We start from the raw sequence: 13,296 nt of genomic DNA, 5'->3' as shown, positions 1-13,296 counted from the left end.
TATGGATTGTCTGTTCATGACCAGACAGTCCAGGCCTCTTTGAATAAATGTGTGATGCTGTGGTGGAGCTAATGGTAGAGAACCTGCCAAAGCAGGAGCCATAAGAGACATGGGTTCAATCCCTGGGTTGGAAAGATCCCCTGGATGAGGGCATGGAGATCCACTCCAGTATTCTTGCCTGGAGAATCCCATGGACAGAGGAGCCTGGTGGGCTACAGCCCCTGTGGTTGCAAAGAGTCAGACACGTCTGAAGTGACCGAGCACACATACACACACACTGTCCACCCAACACGAATGCAAACTGCTTCTAAGCGCCCTCATGCAGCGATGGAAAGGACCACCTTCCAGGTACTTGAACCATGTCAGTCTGCTCTATATGAGACGGGGCGTCTGACCTGCCACTGCTTAAAGAAGTCGGTGTGGTACACTACTCCAGCTGCCCTAACAGAGTGGCATAGACTCTTGGCTTAAACAAGAGCAATGTGTGGTCTCACATTCCGGAGGCTGAAAGTCCAAGATCAAGGTGCTGCCGGGTTGGTTTCCCCTGAGGTTCTTGGGCTTGCAGGTGGCTCCTGGCATCATTGACTCAATGCAGGAGTCTGAGCAAACTCCAGGGGATAGTGGAGGACAGGGAAGTGTGGCCATACCATAGTCCATAGGATCGCAAAGAGTTGGACACAATAGAGCTACTGAACAACAGCAACAACCCTTCTCACTGGGCCTTCCCAGGTGGTGAAGTGTAAAGAACCTGCCTACCAATGCAGGTTCCATCCCTGGGTTGGGAAGATCCCCTGGAGGAGGGCATGGCAACCCACTCCAGTATTCTTGCCTGGAGAATTCCATGGACAGAGGAACCTGGCAGGCTACAATACATGGGGTCACAAGAGTCAGACATGAATGAGCGACTGAACATACACAGATGTGCATCTTCTCACTCAGTCCCACAAGGCCCTGCTCTGAGCACAGGCAGAGACAGAGAAACCACCGGTGTCTCTTCTTATAAAAATACCAGCCCTCGTTCAACCTCAACTCCCTTCTTAAAGGGCCCTCTCCAAGCAGTCACATGGGTGGTTAGGGCTTCTATATATGAAGTTGGGTGGGGGGACACAATTTAGTCCTTAATATGGCAATAATCTACCATCAGATCTAGTTTTCCTAGGCTCAAGGTCTATGAACTAATGGGTATATGACGACACCCCCACCCCTGGGTTACTGGATGACTCATCTCTGCCATCCCCTTAGGATGGGGTGTTGTTTTTGATCTCGTATCCTGACCAGGGAAGGGCAAGGGCCAGACACTTCCCCTTGGCTCTCTCCTCTCTCGTAGCTCTTTCCCAAGAGGTTAAGGAGCCCATGTGGAGGTTCTGCTGATAGCCAAGAGGCTCCATCCCAGTGACCCCATTGGAAAGTGGAACACGGGTCACTGACACGGGGGCCATACCTAAGCCCTGATCCCATCTGCTCCTCCCCCCTAGGGGGCTGTGGTGACCCCTGGGTTCCACTTATTGGTATCAATTCAGAGACTGTGTCCAGTAGTCCTGAAGTCTCCGTGTTCCCCTCCCCTGTATGGAGTCCCCCAGTGAAAGGCCGAGCTTCCTTCCAGGAGACCTACACCCACCATGGGGTGGCCAGGCTTCCCATTCAGAGCTGGTATCTTGAGTCTGACCGCTGGCTCAGTTATCATGATGTGGCTACTCCAAGCTTCTTGATCTTCTGCCCCCAGTGTTATTTACTCTAGAAATGAATCAGGACCCTTGCTGACTGCCCATCTTGCTGGCCTCAATGGATCCAGGTCCCAGGAGCCGTCTACTCGACAGATAGGCCCCCAGCTGCCACTCAGATCTTGGAATCACTGAGATCACTGCCTTCCCCTTGCTCTGACCCCACCATCTGTCTTCAGTTCCACGGAGACCCTGCTGTTCCCATTGCTATAAGGTCCCGTAGCAGCCTCTACCACCAACCCTGACCTGCCAGGAACACGCACAGAAATGCACTGTGCCCCTTGCCAGCTGTGTCATGTGGGTAAGCAGGGCTCCGCCAGCCCTTCCTGGGTTTTCCAGCCTCTATCTGAGCCTTTGATCCCTCTGTCGTTTTCCCTCCCTCCCTGCCTTGTAAGAGCCAGACCAAGGGCACAATGTAGCACCGGTCTTCTGGATGGTCCCCCCAGGACGTGAAATGTGAATCACAGACAGTATGCTCGAGTGGATGGCTCTCCTTATCCGAGTTCCGCCTCCTCACTCCCGCATCCTGAGGACCCAGCCCTGCCAGGTCCCACCTGAGCCCAACTTTGGCAGAAAGCCCCTTCTGCCCGTTCTGACACCTGCTCCAAATCAGGTGAATCTGGAAGACCTCATGCTTAGCAGAGATAAGCCAGGCACGAACAGACAAACAGCGGCCGCTTCCACTTTATGCGAGGTCCCTAGAGCAGTCTAATTTATAGCAGAGAGTAGCGGGTGGTTTCCAGGGGCCAAGGGCGGGGGCGGGGAGCTGGTGTTTGATGGGGGCAGGGTTTTTGGTTTTGCAAGATGAAAAGTGTTCTGGAGAGGGCGGTGGTGACGGTTTCACAACAGTGTGAACCTACATCACATGGCTGAATTACACGCTTAAGGATGGTTCAGATGGTAACTTTGTGCTGTGTGTGTTTTACCACAATAAAAAACAACAATTTAAAAGCTCTCCCCTCCCTCAGTGGGTCCACGCCTCCCCAGCTGGCTGTGCTGGGATTTAAAGCCAGTCAGGCTGCCAGAGGGAGGGAGGGAGGGTGGAGGGTGGAGGTGGGTCCCCAGGGAGCCACTGTCTGGTCAGACACCTGCCACGCAGTGTGAGCCTCAAGCAGGATGCAGGTGGGGGACCACTAGAGCCTGTAAGGGGAGCAGTCATCCACACAGTCCTTCAAGTTCACGGGATCTGAAGTTCCAAGTTCTCATCTGCATCTACCCAGACCTCCCCCAGGCCCCTCACCAGGATCCCACCCTTTCAGGGCCCTGACCTTGTGGAAGTCTCTCTCCAAGGTCGAGAGCTCCACCACTCCTAGGAAAAAAAACCCAGCCTCATTTACGCCTCCTTTATCCTCCAAACCTCACCACCCACCAGAGATCAGGGTTCCTGAGATGCCCCAGGGAGGCCTGCTGGCCTTCATGTCTTGGGCTGAATTTGTCTGTCATGTCTCTCTTCCACAACCAGCAATCTCAGAGCAGCCAGCCCCCACCCCAATCCCAGGTCCCTGACACCTCCCCCAGGCAGTCGCCAGGTCCCTGTCTATCCACTGTGTCTGGGCTCAACCTGGTGAAAAGGCTGAGCCCCCCTCGGCTATGTCACGCTCCACCTACTGCCTGTGCTCAGACCCTCTGTGCCAGCCAGTGGCAAGTGATTCCGTGCAGGAGACGCACCCCAAAAGTGTCAGAAAGGGAAGAGGGCAGGACAGGGCAGAGGGGGGAGGGACCCAGGATGTCACTGCCTCTGAGGCCTCGGCTAGCCCTATAGGTGCCCCAGGGCCTCTGGAGCCGCCCTAGAACAGAAGGGTGCCAGCTTCTGTACCCATGTGGCAGCAGGTCTTTGGCGGGATGGGGGGGCACACATGGTCTTGGGTGGTCTTTTTCACAGGGGATGGGTGGAGGTGGGGGCTCTCCAGAAGGGATCTGAACAGAACTCTCTGCTGTCTGTTTCCAGGTCAGCACCTCTTTCCCTCTGCCTTGAACTTGACTCTCCCTGCTGGTGTGGCTGTCTCGGGCTGCCTGGGGTGAAGGCTTGACCCAGACCCCCCTAGTTCTGCAATGGCTCCCCAGGCAGGGTGCCCAGCACTCTTAGTCTTAGAAAGGCCCCAGTAGACATAGCCAGTTGGGTGTGTGCCACCCCTGCATGGGCCCAGAGCTCAGAAGGGGCCACACTTGGGGTGCAAGTTTCTGCAGTCATCTTCTTGAAATTCTTGAAGTTTTATTCTTGAATTTGTGTTTTGTGAGTGAAGTCAGTGGAGGATGTCAGATGCTCATGCCCTGGGGGGCCCAGGCGGGGTGTGGGAAGGGTGAGGCACACACACCCCACACATAGATGTGCAGAGTCAGGGCACCTATGAGGGTCTGCACTCCCCCTACAAGTGCAAGGTCCGAGGGAGACCAATATTAAAGAGAAAACGCTTAACCATGACAAATTGACAGAGAGACTGTGGAAGAAAGGAAAACATATTTTCCACTGCTTTTTTTTTTTTTTTTTTTCCACTGCTTTTTGAACAAAGGGCCTGCACTTGGAGATGGCGGTTATTTTTGTGTGTGTTTTGTCCTTTTTTTTTTAACGTCTCCACCTAGGTACCAATTACTTATTAGGTCAATACATTTTTGTTTTTAATTGGAGTATAGGTGCTTTACAATGTCTTGTTGGTTTCTGTTGTACAAGGAAGTGAATCAGCTATACATATACGTATATACCCTCCCTCCCTCCCTCCCATCCTCCCATCCCACCCTTTTGGGTCATCACAGAGCACCAAGCTGAGCTCCCTGTGTTATACAGCAGCTTCCCACTAGCCATCTATTTTATACATGGTACTGCATGTATGTCAATCCTAATCTCCCAATTCATCCCACTCTCACATACCCACACCATATCCATACGTCCATTCTCAGGACCTGCACTTTGATTTCTCGCTGGCCCCTGCTCTGAGCTCTGCACCCAGGTCTGGAAGCCCACACAGCCTTCCTCACCACCCAGGCTCGGTCTGCAAGCTACCAGAGGCAGCCAGCACAGCCCCCACACCTGGCCAGAGAATCTTACCTTCTTTCCAGGATGTTCTCTTATTCATCCAGAAAATGTATGGAGCATGTTTATCCTCTGAGCCCCAAACTTACAAAAATGATTCCAGGACCCCATGCTCTTCACCTGGGCAGAGTGGGGCTTAACTTGGGCTCACCAAGGATTTCTGAGCTTTTCTGATATTAATAGTACAGATGACTGATCTGAGAAGACTTGCAGGAACCCAGCCACATCCCACCCCGCCAGTCACATTCCTGCAGCTTCAACGGTGACCAGATCGACCAGATCATCGTTGATGCACACAGGTGCATCAACACTCATGTGCAAACTCCACCCCCACCCCAGCCCAGAAGTGCTGTCAGGGCCGTGAGTGCCAGCTCACAAAAGGTCTATCGTTGGCTGCCTGTTCTTGGAACGGTGTGTTTGGAGTTCATTGACTGTAGCTTTTCCTTCAGGGTGTGACAAATGAGATGTGGCCCCCAGTACCAGAAGTCAAAACAGGGTTGGACTGGGGGCTTAGGGTGTCCTGAGGATGCCCCACCCTCTTCCCCATGTACTCAGAGCCCCTGGGGCCCCATGTTTGTTTGGGTGAGAGTTCTGTGTCTGTCAGGCAGTGCAACAGCTCTGAGCAGAGAAGGCGGTGCCAAGCGGGTAGCCAGCAACAGCTGGACACACGCTCCAGATGACACATGCCAGGCGGGCGTGGGGGCGGGAAGCCCTCCCCCGCTGCCGTCCTGTCCTGGGGGAGCTGCCTCCCTGATAATCCCTCCTGCAGCTCCCCCGGGAGGTGGGAGAACACAGGACGATTGTCACAGATCATGTGCTGGGGAGAGAGCCACGCAGACCTGAGGCGGGGGAAAGGGGGTGATGAAAACAGCCTTTGTCCTGTGCCCGTTCCCTGCACACTGGGCTTGTGTTTCTTGCTTTATGACAATTGGGTGAAACATTAGACCCAGGCATCAATTATTCAGATTTCACCGCGAGGTCAGAACAGCAGCCCTGTCCTGCCCCTTACTCAGAGCAATGAGATGGGAAAGCACAGGCAGTTGGTTCCAGGAGGGAGGCTGTGGGGCTTCAGATAGACTCAGGTTGAGGGCCTGAGCCCCTGCACCCCCAGGTCTCAGCCGGCCACCCCTATCCCCTCTAACCCTCCTCTGCCGACTCCAGTCAAACTGCCGGTCAGGCTTTTCTAGGCATTTGGGTGGCAGTGAACTCCAGAAAGCATGACTCCATCCTCAGATGCCAGGGGCTCAGGCCCCACCCCCGCCCACCAGCAGGCACCGGCTCACCTATCTGGCTCCTCCATTTGCTCAGGACCCTCCGTATCGAACCCCTCACTCTGCCCATCCTGTGTCATCCTTACTCTCTCCCAAAGTTTCAGGAATACAGGTGTCACCCACCCATCTCCTTTCTTTTTTTTTTAACTTTTTAATTTAATTTTTTTTGGCTGTGCCTTTTGACAAGTGGGATTTTAGTTCCCCAACCAGAGGCTGAACCCTCGCCCCCTGCAGTGGAGGCGTGGAGTCTTAACCACTGGACCACCGGGGAAGTCCCCACCTGTCTCCTTTCTATTTATCTGTCTCCTAAGATTTCTGATAGGTTGTGTTTTCACTATCACGCTATCCAAATGACTTTTTAATCCTCTTCTTATTTCTTCTTTTTCCAGTGGAAATGTTAGGAGTGTCCTGTGAAACTTTCAAATTTTGAAACTATCCAGACCCTTTCAAGTCATTGATTTCTAGTTGAATTCCACTGTGGTCAGAGTACTGTTGTACTACCTTACTATTTTCAGCTGTTTTAAATGTACTGAGATCTGGTTCATGACCCAAAACACCATCTCTTTTGGTGAATGTCCCAGGCGCACACAAAAATAATGTGCCTTCTCCAGTCAAATGATTAAATGTCAATTAGGTCAAGTAGGTCGATAGCGCTGTTCCAGTGTTCTGTATCTTTAATGCTTTTCTGTGCAGGTGGTGATGAAATCTCCCACGAATAAGAGATTTGTCTGTCTCTTTTCAGTTCTATCTGTGTTTGCCTAGTATAGTTTGAGTCACTCAGTGTGTTGAAGTCTGCCTTAGTCTGCTGGGGCTACATCACAAAAAGCACAGACTTGGTGCTTTAAACAACAGACATTAAATCTGGAGGCTGGAAAGGCCAAGATCAAACTTCACCAGGGTTTGGTTTCTGGCAAAGACTCTCTCTGCTCAGTCGTGTCCAACTCCTTGTGACCCCATGGTCTGTAGCCTGTCAGGCTCCTCTGTCCATGGGATTTCCCAGGCAGGGATCTGAAGTGGGTTACCATTTCCCTTCTCCAGGCTGACCCAGGAATCGAACTCACGTCTCCTGCAAATTTCCTGCATTGCAGGAGGATTCTTTACTGCTGAGCTTCTGGGGAAGCCCAAAGACTGTATCCTAGGTAGTCTTCCCTCTGGGCACATGAAGATAGAGAAAGAGAGAGAGTCCTGGTCTCCTTCTCTTCTTACAAGGTCCTATGGGGTCAGGGCCTCATGGTTATGACCTCACTGAAACTTTTTTTAAGGACTTTTTTGATGTCAACAATTTTTAAGGTCTTTATTAAATTTATATTATTGTTTTTGCTTTATATTTTGATTTTTTGGCCACAAGGCATATGAAATCTTAACTCCCCAACCAGGGATCGAACCCTCAGTCCCTGCATTAGAAGGAGAAGTTTTAACCACTGGACTGCCAGAGAAGTCCCACGACCTCATTGAAATTGAATTGCCTCCTAAAGACAATCTCCAGATACAGTCACACTGGGGATTAAGGCTTTGATTTATCTATAGTAGATGATTACATCATTTTGGTGAATGGATATTTTTATTAACGTGAAATGCTCTTCCTTATTTCTAGTACTATTTTTTTGTATTCCACTTTATCTCATATTAAGGAAGCAATTCAAATTATCTATGATCAGTGTTTGCATAATACATATCTTTTCATGCTTTGACTGTTTGCCTTTCTGGGATTTATATTAAAAGTCTATCTTTTATAGATAACACATTATTTGGGTGTTTTTAAAAATTTGATACAATGTTCTCTGCCTTTTAACTTAGTTCATTTATTTTTTTAATTACTGATATGGCTGGCTTTAAATTTTTCATCTTGCCATTTGCTTTCTTTTTGTCTACCTGTTCAGGTTTTTTTTTTCTCCTTTTTTAGATTTGTATTTCTAAATATTCTATTTAATCTTCTGTGTTGGCTCATTGTTGTGGTGGTTTTATTGTTGTTTAGTCGTATGACTCTTTTGCAACTCCATGGACTGTAGCTCAGCAGGCTCCTCTGTCCACGGGATTTCCCAGGCAACAGTGCTAGAGTGGGTGGCCATTTCCTTCTCCAGGGGATCTCCCCACCCAGGGATCGAGCCCATGTCTCCTGCATTGCAGGCAGATTCTTTACCACTGAGCCACCAGGGAAGCCCTTGTTGGCCAATTAGCTATGCCTATTATCTTTATCCTTTTACTGGTTGCTTTAGATTTATAGTGTCCACTGCTAACTTTCAAGTAACATTCTACTTGCTCAAATAAGATGTAAACCTTAAGGACTTCCCTGGTGGCCCAGTAGTTAAGACTCCATCCTTCCAGTGCAGGAAAAGCAGGTTTGATCTCTGGTCAGGAAACTAAGATCCCATGTGCTGTGAGGCTAAGCAAAAAGTAAAGAGAGAGAGATAAAACTAAAAATCACAGACTTTCATCTCCCTCTTCCACCCTTTGTTATCAGATATATTACATTTACATAAGTAACAAATCCCATAATACACTGATATTATTGTTAATTGTCAACTTCTTCTGAAGAAATTTTTTCTATGTTCCCTGGCCCCCAGCACTTTGGAGACATTCATTTGACTGTCCTCTACTGTGCCTTTATTCTGATGGGCATTGTTCACTTTGTTCTCCATACATGGTGTGTCTTTTATTCGTTGTTGATTTTAAGATTTTCTCATGACAGGTTTTTAGTGATTTGAATAAAATGAGCTTTGCTGTGACTGTCTTTGCACTGACTCTTCTCGTTTTCATAGCACCCTTTAGATCTGTGTGTTTATAGCCCCCTTCAGCGTCCTCTTGCCGTCCCCGACCTGCCCACCCTCCTCGTGGGGTGGTGCCTGTCCATCGATGAGCAGGGAGCACGTGCAGGTGTCCAAGTTTCTTTTCTGCCTGGATCCCTCTGACTCAGACCTCTGCCCCACAAATTCCAGCTTCCTCAGCCTCCCCAAACTCCAACCTTTGTCTCCTCAGCTCAATGGAACTGCTGTTCTCTGCTAGGGTCCCCTTTCTGCCCTCCTGTCCAGTAAATGCCTATAGGCAAAAAGCCAGGTAGATTATGTGACTCGTTTTATTTGTTTAGCTTCTCTGAGGGATCACATTTCCTCTCTGCTTGTTGTCCAATGTCTGCAAACACTGGTTTTATATGGTTTTTTTCCCAGTTTTCACCTTGTTTGTAGCAGGAGGGCTAGCCTGCTGCCACATGCTCTGTCATATCTAGAAGCGAAAGTCTATTTATTTCTAGTGGAATGATGGAATTATCTCACTGCTTTGATGCCATGTAGACAAAGCTCTCAACAGTTTTTTATTTTTTTTTAATATTTTATTTGTTCATTTTTGGCTGTGCTGGGTCTTATATCACTGTGCATGGACTTTCTCTAGCTGCAGAAATCTGGGGCTACTCTTCACTGACTACACCAAAGCCTTTGACCATGTGGATCATAACAAACTGTGTAAAATTCTTAAAGAGATGGGAGTACCAGACCACCTTATCTGCCACCTGAGAAATCTATATGCAGATCAAGAAGCAATAGTTAGAACTGGACATGGAACAATGAACGGACTGGTTCTAAATTGGGAAAGGAATACGACAAGGCTGTATATTTAACTTGTTTATTTAACTTATATGCAGAGTACATCACATGAAATGCCAGACTGGATGAAGCACAAACAGGAATCAAGATTGCTGAGAAATATCAATAACCTCAGATATGCAGATGACACCACCCTTACCGCAGAAAGTGAAGAGGAACGAAAGAGCCTCTTGATGAAAGTGGAAGAGGAGAAAAAGCTGGCTTAAAACTCAACAATCAAAAAACTAAGATTATGGCATCCGGTCCCATCACTTCATGGCAAATAGATGGGGAAACAATGGGAACAGTGAGAGACTTTATTTTCCTGGGCTCCAAAATCACTGCAGATGGTGACTGCAGCCATGAAATTAAAAGACACTTGCTCCTTGGAAGGAAAGCTATGACCAACCTAGACAACCTATTAAAAAGCAGAGACATTACTTTGCCAACAAAGGTCTGTCTAGTCAAAGCTATCGTTTTTTCCAGTAGTCATGTATGGATGTGAGAGTTGGACTATAAAGAAAGCTGAGCGTCGAAGAATTGATGCTTTTGAACTGTGGTGTTGGAGAAGACTCTTGACAGTCCCTTGGACTGCAAGGAGATCCAACCAGTCAATCCTAAAGGAGATCAGTCCTGAATGTTCATCAGTCCTTGGAAGGACTGATGCTAAAGCTGAAGCTCCAATACTTTAGCCACCTGATGCAAAGAGCTGACTCATTAGAAAAGACCCCGATGCTGGGAAAGATTGAAGGCAGGAGGAGAAGGGGATGACAGAGGTTGAGATGGTTGGATGGCATCACCAACTCAATGAACACGATTTGAGCAAGCTCTGGGAGTGAGTGATGGGCAGGGAAGCCTGGCATGCTGCAGTCCATGGGGTTGCAAAGAGTTTGACATGACTGAGTGACTGAACTGAACTGAACTGAACTGAGGGTTACTCTCTAGTCGTGGTACATGGGCTTCTCGTTATGGTGACTTCTCTTGCTGAGGAGCAGTGGCTTGAAGCACGTGGGCTCAGTAGTTGTGACATATGGGCTTACTTGCCCCGTGGCATGAGAGATATTCCTGGATCAGGGATCAAACCCATGTCTCTTGCATTGCAAGGTAGATTCTCAACTACTGGGATACCAGGGGAGCCCCCTCAACAGCTCTTTTAAATGTTACCCAATGAAGGAGACAGTGTCAGAAATTTAACTGAAGTAATTTTTGTACAGTTGGGTTCCACTCTAAGAGAAATTTCTGGCTTATCCACATGGAAGTGTCTTATGAAGACCCAGTGAAGCTTTTGGTTAGAAAAAGGTTGCCATGCCCTAAGCAAGTGCTCTGTAATAATATTTGCAAAGGGGATGAAGAAAAAACTTGTATTCCTTATTGTTATTACAAAAGTAATACTTGTTCATCTCAGAAAATGTAATGGTAATCAAAAAATAAAAGAATCAGGACTTCTCTGATGGTGCAGTGGATAAGAATCTACCTGCCAATGCAGGGGATGTGAGTTCAATCCCTGGTCTGGGAAGATTCCACATGCCTAGGAACAACAAAGCTTGTGTGCCACAACTACTGAGTCCACACTCTAGAGCCAAGGGCTGAAGCCCACTGCTGAAGCCATGTGCCCTAGAGCCCATGATCCCCAACAAGAGAAGCCACCACAATGAGAAGCCCCAAACGGGAGAGTAGTCGCTGCTCTCTGCAACTAGAGAAGCCCATACGCAGCAAGAAAGACCCTGCACAGGCAAAAATAAATACAATTTTAAAAATAACAAAATAAAAGACTCATTCATAGTCCTCATCATTTAGCAGCTGTCACCCTATTGTAACGAACAAGCATGTGTACTCTGTCATGTATATACCCATACAAATAGGTTTTTGAGGTTTTTTTGGCCACACTGTACATCATGTGGGATCTAGTCCCTGCTGCTGCTGCTGCTGCTGCTTAGTCACTTCAGTCGTGTCCGACTCTGTGCGACCCCATAGACGGCAGCCTACAGGGCTCCCCCATCCCTGGGATTCTCCAGGCAAGAATACTGGAGTGGGCTGCCATTTCCTTCTCCAATGCATGAAAGTGAAAAGTGAAAGTGAAGCCGCTCAGTCGTGTCCGACCCCTAGCGACCCCATAGACTGCAGCCTACTAGGCTCCTCCGTCCATGGGATTTTCCAGGCAAGAGTACTGGAGTGGGGTGCCATTGCCTTCTCCTCTAGTCCCTGAGCAGAGATCAAACCCACTCCCGCTTGCACTGGAAGGCAGAGTTTTAACTGGACTGCCAGGGAAATCCCATCCACACAAATAGTTTTATATTAAAGTTGACTTCCTTTGTATGAATTGTGCAAATATTTTTGAGGTCTTCTAGCAAGATGGATCTGATGGAAGAACTGGGGAGAAGTTTGTCAGCAATGCCAATTTGCCAGCAAGTTATCGCACTGACTTGAAGCTGGCTGGGCCTGCATCTGGGTGGTGGCTGGATGCTTGTCAAGAGTGGATGAATTGACTGAAAAGCCACTAGGACGGAGGTCACCGAGGTGGCAGGGAGTGTCTCTCCTGGGCGTGGGGCAAGGCACAGAGACACAATCCTTAATCATGTCAGCCCCACCCCTGTCCCCACCCACCAGGAGGCAGGAGGGCAGATGGGGACACTTAGGGACCATCTGTCCCAGCAGTCTCTAGAACCCTCTGGATTCACTCATTTGTGATAAGTTTATACTCATTTTGCCTAAATAACAATGATGTGAAGCAGGTGAAATTCAAATCAAAGACACAAATTCAAGAAAGCTATAGGGCACAGATAATTTTTTAAAAGCAAGTTGTAAGAAGACATAAGGAAATAGCAACTCACTCATGTTCTTGCCTGGGAAATCCCATGGACAGAGGAGCCTGGCAGGCTTGAGTCCATGAGGTCACAAAAGAATCAGACACTGACTGAGCAATTGAGCACATGCACATAAGAAGACAGGATAATTCTACTCAGAAACTTTACACAAAGACTAGCTGCTGTGAACAAGTATAATCACTTAAACCTGACCTTCTTGGCAGTCAGGGCAAAAAAAAAGGAAAATAAAGCATATTACAAAGTTCCTGCTATTTATCACAGTTCCACTGCTGCTTATCAGAAGGGTTGGGGGAGAAGGCTTTTCTGAATTCAGAATATGTGAATTTTCAACCGGGAATAACATGCATATGCTCTATGTTAAGTTACACCCTTACAAGATTTAGGACAGCAATCCATTATCAAGTGCATTTCTTTATCTGTGGTGAAATGGGTAAATTCTCACTCTAAGTTCCCACTCTTATACCTGACCAGGGCAGGTTTTCCCACCAAATGAGTTGGCCACTAATTTATGAAGAAAGTCTTGATTTTCAGAAGTATTTAGACTTTGGAACTATGTGTAAGAGACTTTGGGCCTGTGATAGAAGCTGTTAATTAATCTCTACAGAGAGAGAGGAATGTTTTCCTAGCTCAGAATTCTAATTCTGCGTGGATGTCAAGGATGTTACCCAACAAAACATGCAGGTTCACCATGGGTGTTTTACAAGAAATGCATCCTTCCAGCAAACTCTACTGAACACCTTGGAGGTGTTTGGTCTGCAGCCTGCACTTGGGGGGCAGGGGTAGGGGAGGGCAGGGTGTGGAACAAGTAAGAGATGACCTCTGACCTAAGGGATGCATTGGGGAGGGGGTGGGGCTGATCCTGGGATGGGGCAGAGC

At 48.2% G+C, this 13,296-nt stretch overlaps 1 long non-coding RNA gene across 1 annotated transcript in view; it reads left to right on the top strand.

The window, feature by feature from the left end:
- Positions 1–12,669, top strand: part of LOC145528361 (uncharacterized) — a 42,685-nt gene extending 30,016 nt beyond the window's left edge. Inside the window, exon 3 of the long non-coding RNA XR_014070340.1 lies at positions 9,655–12,669. This is a non-coding gene — a long non-coding RNA (uncharacterized LOC145528361). The remainder of the gene's footprint in view (positions 1–9,654) is intronic.
- Positions 12,670–13,296: the final 627 nt, after the last annotated feature.

This window comes from Giraffa tippelskirchi, chromosome 12 (genome assembly GCF_054371585.1).
Source record: "Giraffa tippelskirchi isolate mGirTip1 chromosome 12, T2T-mGirTip1v1.2.pri, whole genome shotgun sequence".
In the NCBI taxonomy this organism is placed as follows: Eukaryota; Metazoa; Chordata; class Mammalia; order Artiodactyla; family Giraffidae; genus Giraffa; species Giraffa tippelskirchi.
Note: the sequence above shows the minus strand (reverse complement) of the source record. Positions and strands in the feature narration are given on the sequence as shown.